The following is a 9,134-nucleotide window of genomic DNA, read 5'->3' as shown; positions in this document are numbered from 1 at the left end:
TAAATTTGCAATGCTGAGTTTTGTTTTGGTTTAGTGGGATAAAAATAAATAAATCTTTAAACAGAATCAGAAAACACATAATGTGGTTGCGGGTAACCTTGTGGCCACAGGGGGGCAAGTTTCCACCTCAGGCTTGAAGACAGTTTTAAAGTGATGTATGAGTAAGACCAGAGGACCAGTGGGAGTAAAGCTGGGAAGGTTTATTTAAAATATGCGAACCAGTTTGTTTTGTTTCAGCTCTCAAAAATACAGCTTTGTCAGATTTCTTTAATGTCTTCTATTTTCACAGCATGAAGATTAGGCGAGTACTTCTTTTCTTTTCTTTTTTCTTTTTTTTTTTTTAGTCAAGCGATAAGCTGGGAGAACACAAGAAATTGTTTGGGCTGTAAAACAAGCTGGGAATGGCTCTCACTTCATCCAACAAGACACGATCCTTGTAACGTGCCAGACCATCTGGAGCCTTCAAGGACGTTTTGACAAGACAGACGAAGAAATGGCCCCGGTATTGTTGCAATCAGTTGCTGCATGTCAGACCCTATTAGTTAAAATTTGCTCCGTTTCTTTACTCATGGTAGGACTCGTCTTGGAGAGCTCCTTTCCTTTCTGCTGCATTGTGGGTAACATTTGGTTAAAAACAATAAAAAATACAACCAGGTGCGTCGGTCAGTCCCCTGCCCTGAGAACTTCAGGTCTGGATGATCTGCTGCCTCTTCTCTCCTCTGTGACGAAGTTTCTTCCTTCCAAAGTTGATTTTTAATGTCACAGTTTGTTACGTGGGTCCACAGGGGGGGTTTTAGCGGCTGTGCTTTAACAACACGAGTCTCACTGCTTGTTCCCATCTGAGAAGGCTTCATTAGAGGTAGCGAAAGGGAAAGAAAGCACTCCGAATTCCCATGTTTGAGCCAATTCTAACTTTATGTTTCTGTCCATCTGTGTGTCTGGCATTTGTATGGCTTGATTTTCCTTTTCAAGTCGAGAGCCATAAATAATCGAGATATTTTAAAGGGAGGAATATGAAGGACCCACCGATGGCCACTTTGTAAACTGGTACTGCTGCTGACAGTATGTTGAACAGGCCTCTTTTTCCATCAAGACACCCGTTCATCGTCTTTAACGTTTCACGAGGTCTGAGCGTACAGAGAGGTATTTTAGCCATTCTTCTTTCCGTTCCAAATCATCTAGAGTTTGGGATTCTCTCTTCCACGTTTTTTTTTATTTTTTCTTCAGTTTTTTCCTGAAGGTTTTCTACTAAACTTAGGCCTGAGGTCTTAAATACAAATAAAAAAGGGTTGATTTTATTTTTAAATCATTTCTGTGTGGGCTTTTTCATCTGTTTGGTATAATTCTTCTGCTTAAAAACCCAGATTTTTTTTTTTTTTTTTTTTTTTTTGGATGCACTGCATACATCCAAAACATGCTTATCCATTACCTTATGCCAAACCCACCTGACTTTGGCACATTTTATATTTTCAGAGACAGATTACATTTTTTTTGTCTCGCACACAGAAAGCATTTGGTCACAAGACTTTATCATTCTTTGATATAATTCTTGAACAATGAGCTTTTGTGCTGCCGACGTTTTTCGACTTTAAAAATTAAAGCATCATTTTAACTTGCAGGTATAATGACTCAATGGTGGCACCAGTCATATTTTCTTTTTAAGATGAAGAATTTGTATATCTTGAATTAAAGAATGGATTTTTCAGAATGTTCAGATTGAGATTATACCTCTGCCAAAAAAAAGCAAATTATAGAAATTTATTTCATACTGCGACAAAGACATCCCTACCTGGATTTCGTTATTGAGCTCACAAACATTGAGTGGTGAAATGTCTTTCATTCTATAGATTAAGACTCGCCCCTGTTGAGGTGATCAATCAAACTTGTAGATAAACTCGTGGCATAGAAAATCTTTGGAAGTTCCTCTGCTCTTCATCAATATTTTTTGACGGGAGGTCAAAAGTTTAATTGATCGCCCTGCCCGGCTTGAGCCAAACAAAACTTCACACTCAACCGACCCAGCGGGCGTGGAAATAAAAGCAGATGGTGTAAAATTGATGCCAAGTGGGTCTAATTTCTTGCTGGCCCATTTTGTTTTTTGATCACTTGCCATGTACAGAAGGTAGATAATATGAACAATGAATACTGCGTGTTTTAGACAACAGCTCTGAATCTCGGAGTCAATCGAGTAGACATAGTGGAACAAAGTGAGATTTTATCACACAGTTATTTCACTTCATTTAGGGTTTTCCAATGAGGGCACTTTTAAATGATCAGTGAAAGATCAATTGTTTTTCCCGCTGCAGATTCGTGTCTCTGTCTCATATGCCCTGCTCCACACTCTGTGGAGCATCAATATTTTTGATGCTCAAAATAGTGTTACATTAATAAAGAAAACTCCTCAAAATTAGTGAAACTTCATTGAAATACATCACATGTTGAATTATCAATGAGTTGTTTAAAAAAAAAAAAAAAAAAGCATGCTAACGCTAACCCAGCTCTTCAACCAACTCGTATGCATATTGTTGTCATCAGTATGAGAAACGTGTTACTGACAGAGAAAGCTTAAGCGTCTGGAAATCACTGATGAATGAACTAAATATCTCAAAGTCAATACAGTGCATTAAATTTAATGAAGCATCATATTGAACTTATTGTTTGTAAATGGTTATTTGTACAAAAAGAAAGAAAAAATCAGGATGAACAATCACCTGGATATTCCCCAGTTTGTAGTTTTGTTTTGAAGTTATTGTCCAAATATATCCCATGCTGTGAAACAGATGATGTCTTTTAGCAAAAGAATGATAAAGTGAGTCTACCGTATTATTTATTTTTAAACCATCATTTTTTATTTCACCTCCTTCTAGTTTTCTCTGTGGAATGGAGTATAAACAGGTTTTGTCTCGTTCGCTTCCTTCACCAAATATTGAAACATTTAGCTTTCTGGTAACACCTGAACCACAGACAGACCAACAAGAACATTTAGCCAACTAAAGTATTTTTTATGCAATCATAAGCATTTATCATTTTATTTGTTATACCTAATTGTTGTAGTTGCTGAACTTGTCTTGAGTTCAGCAATGATTTTAATTGCACACTGTCATTTATCTTACTCCATTTTACCTTACAATATCCCTATATTTTACCTTCTGTTGGACGAACCTTTTAGACAAAATTCCTGTAAATTGTTGGCACATTCTCTCTACTCTCCTTCCTATCATTACATTTTGAAGTGTGGCCAAATCAGTAAAACATTCATCCTCCCTCGTCAGTTTAACAGCTACATTAACAGGGTTGACTCCTGCAAATGAACTAGAATTATCATTGTGCTGCAGCTCTCTTGGAGAACATGTCTAATTGCAGACTTGTTTAAGAATTTGATTTTTTTTCCCTTATTCTTCTTCTTCCTCTTCTTCTTTTTTTGCCTCTTTGCTGTGGCACCTGGTCAAGAACGTGCTTTCCTCATCTCAAGCATCTTTCTGATAGGATTACCAAACACAAAAGCAGCAGGAGTCCTCTTGACACCGCAGTGAAACTAGGCCTGAGTGAGTAAACAAAGCTAGCCAAATTAGCATGGCATAATCGTATGAATTAGGTGGAAAAACAAACACGCTCTGGTGAACAGATTTCCCGGCAATCAGCTAGCACTGGGCAGCACGACATGTGAAAAAGAGAGCAAAGTCTACATTTTCACGGTCTTGCTTTCACCTCAAAGCAGCTGCTCCACAACCATTTCCCAGCGAAAACTGAAACACAAAGAGAGTGAGCAATTAAATAATAATAATAAATACTAATCATCTGCCTTTTCCTTCCTTTCTGGTTACCCAAGTTTGTTCACCATAATGGAAATTTGTAAAATCCTCTACCTCACACCCCTTGCAAAACACTGACCTTACTCCTTCTGCTCCCCGTAGAGACTGTTCAGACATAACATGGAAAAACATGCAGACATGCTTTCCTGCTACACAGCAGAGGTATGTAAATCCTCTTCTAGAAGTCTCTGCTAAAAACAAATATACATAAAGTTGTTTTGCTTCAAAAAATATTTCAGTGACTATAACAGCCTACAAGTGATTATGGCTTATTATATCATCAGCACACTGAGCAATCTTTACCCTCTGATGGGTATTTTGGAATATTAGAAACAGGTTGTGCTACCTGTTTTTAATGACACAGAGAGGAGTTTGAAGTTAAGTGGAGCTGCTAGTAATTATTCTCTATGACAACGTGCACTTCTGTTACCTGCCAAAATGAACACCTGGCTCTTGGCTTGTTGCTATAATAATAATAAAGGAGGGGGCGGGGAAAAGACTGCAGCTGTGCTATAGTTGTATTTAGCAGCTAGATTAATAAAAATCTCCCCCAGGCTGCAATAAAATTGATCAGACAGTTTATTGAATGTTTCTGCATTTTTGAGTTTTGTTTGTACCCATCTGTGTAAAGGTGTTGTTTTTTTTCTGTTATTCATAATTTTCCACTTTTCTGTTGAGACAATAATTACACAAAAGATTAATGGGAAAAGTAAATGAATGCTTACCGTAAGCCAGGGGAGAAACTGTCATTATTAAGACATAAAAAAAAAAAAAACTCCACACAGACGGTTTAAATTAAGCTTCAAGGTCATCGAGGCAGTAAGGTAACAATACGAGCCTCGTATTAATCTAGCTTTTTATAGAAATTTGATAAGCTCAGGGATGTTTTAATTTCCAGCTCAAGCCTTTAAAAAAAACTGCAGCTGTTATATTGCTACAGGAACAGAAGCGAGCTTTCCAGCTCCATGTAATTTACAGCTGAGTGAGCATGTCATTTTTATTAAAATTTAATTTGTCTGTTTTATTTACTTTGGCGCCAGAAAGAAGAGAAAGAAGCAAGTTATTGTTTCAGTGCCTGCTCATAAAGCAAACAGACTAAAGGCACACTCATTTTCAATTTTCAAGGTTCCTTGCATGATTAAATATGTTTAAAAATGCTATTTTAAATCAATACTAGAGTGACATTTTGACAGGTAGGTATTGAGTTTATTTATTTATGATAGCCTTTTAAAAAAAAGTCTTTTGCATGACAAAATAAAAATTTGCATCAGGGAGTTTTTTTTTTTAAACTCTTGTTGTTGGCACAAAACATTTTACAAACTACTGTTTTGCCCTTGCAGGGTCATGGACAAAATAATAAAAGAAAATCTACCTTTTCTGGTAAGACAACAATCAAAATCTTCTTGTAATTGCTGAGCATCTTCTTACATGTTTCTGCTGGTATTTTAAAGATTTTTCTTTGGTGATGGAGTTGGTCAGCCTCTTTCTATCATCTCATCTTTAGGTCCCTCCAACTTCCCACTCACCTGAGTGACTCCACTTCATACTCAGGTTTCCTGTCAGACCCCGGGACGTCGAGCGCTCTTTGCAGTTTTGCTTTACTGGACAGCGATCCGAGAGGGTGATCCAGGAATCTGCAACTGCCACCCTCCTACTTTGGTTCAAAGTGCACAAAATGACCACTGGCACCACTAAGGCTTTGAATCTCAACTCCTTGATCCTTTTTCAACCATCTGTTTGTCTTTTTAATGTTTCTGTAGGTGTTTTTTTTAACGTGCTCTTGTCTTATACTCTCTGCATCTGTAGCTTTGTCTAAAGCGGCGTTTCTTAACCCCCCTCCTCAGGGCCCAGTGTCCTGCAAGCTTTAGGTGTTTTCCTTCTGCCGCCCACCCGACTTAAATAACTGAGTGATTAGAAAGCTTCTGCAGCATTCGATGGCATGCTGAGCAGGTAATTTAATCCTTTGAATCAGGTGTGCTGGATTAGAGAGGCATCTAGAACATGAAGGACAGAGGGCCCTGAGGACCAGGGTTTAGAAACGCTGATCTGAAGGATGCAAATGGTTTTGCTCACTTATGCAACCAGACGATTTTTGTTTTTTTGTTGCTGTTTTTTTTTTTAAATCTTTTAGCAGATGTTGTTTGTAATATTTGCCACATTAAAGGTGTGAAAAGCTCTGAACTGATTTCAACAGGAGTGTGTACAAATTTTAGATTGACCGTGTCTGCTACGCTAGAGGACTTTGACTTGCTCGCTATCCGTTCTCAATCAACCTTCCACTTTTCAGTGGAAAATTGTTAGTTGACAACGATTTAACCAAGAAGCTCTCGAATGACGCAACAGGTATTAGATTGCTCACTCCGAAGCCAACGCTCGCCCTGCTTTCGGTTTAATTCATGTAATTCTGCATCCCAACCCTCCCTCCCCGCACAGGAGGGAAAAGCTGATTGCAGTGCTCTTCCTGTCTTTTCCAATAAGCCCAGCTCTGCCGCTGCCTCTCTCGGTCAAACACATGTGCGGAGTGACTGTCAACCCGCCAAGGCCCATTTACTCCAGCACACGCAGCATCCAAGCTCCCCGGTGCTGTCTGCCTCACAGCCCCTCCCAGCCCTGGCTTACTCTCCACTCACATTCACATTCGGAGGCTTTGAACCTTGAATTGAGCTCACCTCCAGCCTCTGCCCCACAGCACCGTTTCCACTCCCCTCCCGTCCCGTCCCTCCTCCCTATCTCATGACTCCCCCTCCTCCTTCCCTGGGGCTCCTCTAGAGGCGACGCAATAACATACTTTGGAGGAAACCGCTTCCCTCCCCCCAGAGCAGCCCAAACTGCGAGCATATTCCCTCCATCACAACAGCAGTGTAGCAAAACTGCTGTCACGCCGAGTTTGCCATGTTAATGTGGCTGTAAGCAACACTAGCCTGGCCTTAAAATACAGTGATACTGTGTTTCAGGGAAGAGGGGGTGTTCTGGGAGGCAAAAAAAAAAAAAAAAAAAAGCAGGTCTTCTGTGGCAAAGGAGGAAAAGTTTGGGGGGAATCTGGGTATACAGTTAATACACATAAGGGAAGCATTTCCTCTTCTGGCTCCTCAGAGGAGAGCAAACTGTGCACGGAGACGCTGATGCAGTTGCTCCACACATTTCGCTAAATCTACCCTTTCAAAGGACTGAGACAAGAGGCTTCAAAGAGCTCGATTGACACCCAGCGAAGCTTTGAACCGCGTCCTTGGACTGCCACGTGGAAAGGCACTCACTCCCTTTAATCACCCACTTACAAACAGCATGTATTAAGACAGACAGATAGTCAACATGTCAACATTGTTAAACCTACACAGCTTTTCTGCTGAGGCGGCTGACAGGAAGAAATATAACAAGGCTCTTGCCATCAAATGGGCACCTACCTCCTGCAGCACTGGCACCGCGTCGACGACGTCTGCAAAGTCACAGAAGCACCAGCAAGCCAATTAGCTTTCACTTTTTCTGGGTCAAAAGTTCTTTTTATGTTCTTTATTCACGGAGAAAGTACAACTATTTGTTGTGCGCCAAATGTGAAACAGAGTAGCAACGAGGCGTTGTTTTTCCCTGTAATTTATTAGAAACGTTGCCGTTTTTCACATAGCCATTCCAGTCACTTTATAAAAAACAAACATCCTTAATGTGATTACATTTGTGCAACAGCTTCAAAGTGTTCAAGTTAATGCTTTTTTTTGTTACACAGTGATCAGGTTGATTAAGAGGAAAATAAAAGAAACTACAAAGGCTGGTGTCACCAAGTATATATTTATAACATGATGTAAAGCTCAAAAATATGTAATTTTTCTGCCTTTATAAGACAGACTTTAGATGGCCTCTATCATTGCTACAGTACTCAGACTTTACCTGAAATTTTGTTCCTTAGACAGAGTAAATTGAAGCTGGATTCACACTTTACAATTATGGGCTGTCTTGGCCAAAGTCTTTTGTTGTGAAAGATGATCTCTAGTGGTGAGCTTAAATTGGTGGTCTGCGGCGGTTCAGCTTGATAGATGCACTGACTGCCGTTTTAGAGTTCCCACAACTATAGACAGGCTATGACTAATATCTGGCAGTATCTAATATTTTCTGGGGAAAATCGTGTCCTGACATGTTCCTTTCTATGTCATAGTCTTCTTTCCCTCCTCCCTCTTTTCAGCATCTGTGTGTCACAAGTGCATTAACCGTCAACAACATTTTACTGCAGCAACAAGTAGTGAAGTCAGGCAACTTCCACGACATGTTCTGTATGATTTTTTTTTTCTGATCTGCAGAGTGTGTGCTAGGTTTGAGACTGGGTTTTTGGCAACAAACAAACCAGAGTGGGTTGATGTGAAACAGAGGTTAATTGTGTAGAATGGCCTCATGTCCACTGTTCAGCGTGGTAAGGCCCGGTGATGCTGAGGGTCTGTTTCTTTTCCCAAAGGCCATTGGAATCTTGACATACAGTGTTGACATGATGAACACTTCGGCAACAGCGTTGCAACATTTGGCAACAGCAATGTACTATTTGGCAACAGTGTGTCACTATTTAACAACAGCATCTCATTAATTGTCAACAGTATTGCGCTATTCATTGCGTACTGATCTGCCAGAGCGTCACAATAATTGGCAGCAGTGTCGCAATATGAATGGTAACAGCTTATCACTATTTGGAACCATGCCTCACTATTTGGCAACAGTGTTTCACTATTTGGCAACAGTGTATCATTATTTGGCAACAACATCTCACTATTTGGCAATAACATCTCAATATTTGGCAACAGGATCTCACTTTGGCAACTGTGTTGAACATTTGACAATAGTGCTGCACCATTTGGCAACAACGTTGCAACATTCTGCAACAGCATCGCACAGCTTGGCAGCAGGAACTTGCTATTTGGTAACAGCGTTTCATTATTTGGCAACAGCATCACACTATTTAGCAACATTGTGTCACTGCTTGGCAACAACGTCTCACTATTTAGCAACAATATCTCAATATTTGGCAATAGAATCTTATTTGGCACAAGCGTCGCAACATTTGGCAAGATCATTGTGCTATTTGGCAACAACATCTCGATACTTGGCAACATTATCTCAGTATTTGGCAACTTTTGGAAAAAGCATTGCACAATTTAGCAACAGCATCACAATAATTGGCAATAGTGTCACAATATGAACCAATAAGTAGTTAACAATATGTTTGACAACTGTCACTATTTGGGACCACGTCACTATTTGGCAACATTATCTCACTATTTGGTAACTGCATGTTCCTATTTGGCAATAGTGTATCACTATTTGGCAAACAACATCTCATTTTTCTGA

At 39.7% G+C, this 9,134-nt stretch overlaps 1 long non-coding RNA gene across 1 annotated transcript; it reads right to left on the bottom strand.

Moving 5' to 3' along the window:
• Positions 1–308: 308 nt before the first annotated feature.
• LOC106904661 (uncharacterized) lies at positions 309–7,394 on the bottom strand. The gene is made up of 3 exons (XR_001414961.2): positions 5,339–7,394; positions 3,892–4,003; positions 309–3,746 (listed from the first exon to the last, which is right to left on the bottom strand). It is a non-coding gene; the product is annotated as an uncharacterized LOC106904661 (long non-coding RNA).
• Positions 7,395–9,134: the final 1,740 nt, after the last annotated feature.

This window comes from Poecilia mexicana, unplaced genomic scaffold (assembly GCF_051168715.1).
Source record: "Poecilia mexicana isolate PSO_F unplaced genomic scaffold, ASM5116871v1 scaffold_2, whole genome shotgun sequence".
In the NCBI taxonomy this organism is placed as follows: domain Eukaryota; kingdom Metazoa; phylum Chordata; class Actinopteri; order Cyprinodontiformes; family Poeciliidae; genus Poecilia; species Poecilia mexicana.
The sequence above is the reverse complement of the archived record's forward strand: the minus strand, read 5'-3'. Positions and strand labels throughout refer to the sequence as shown.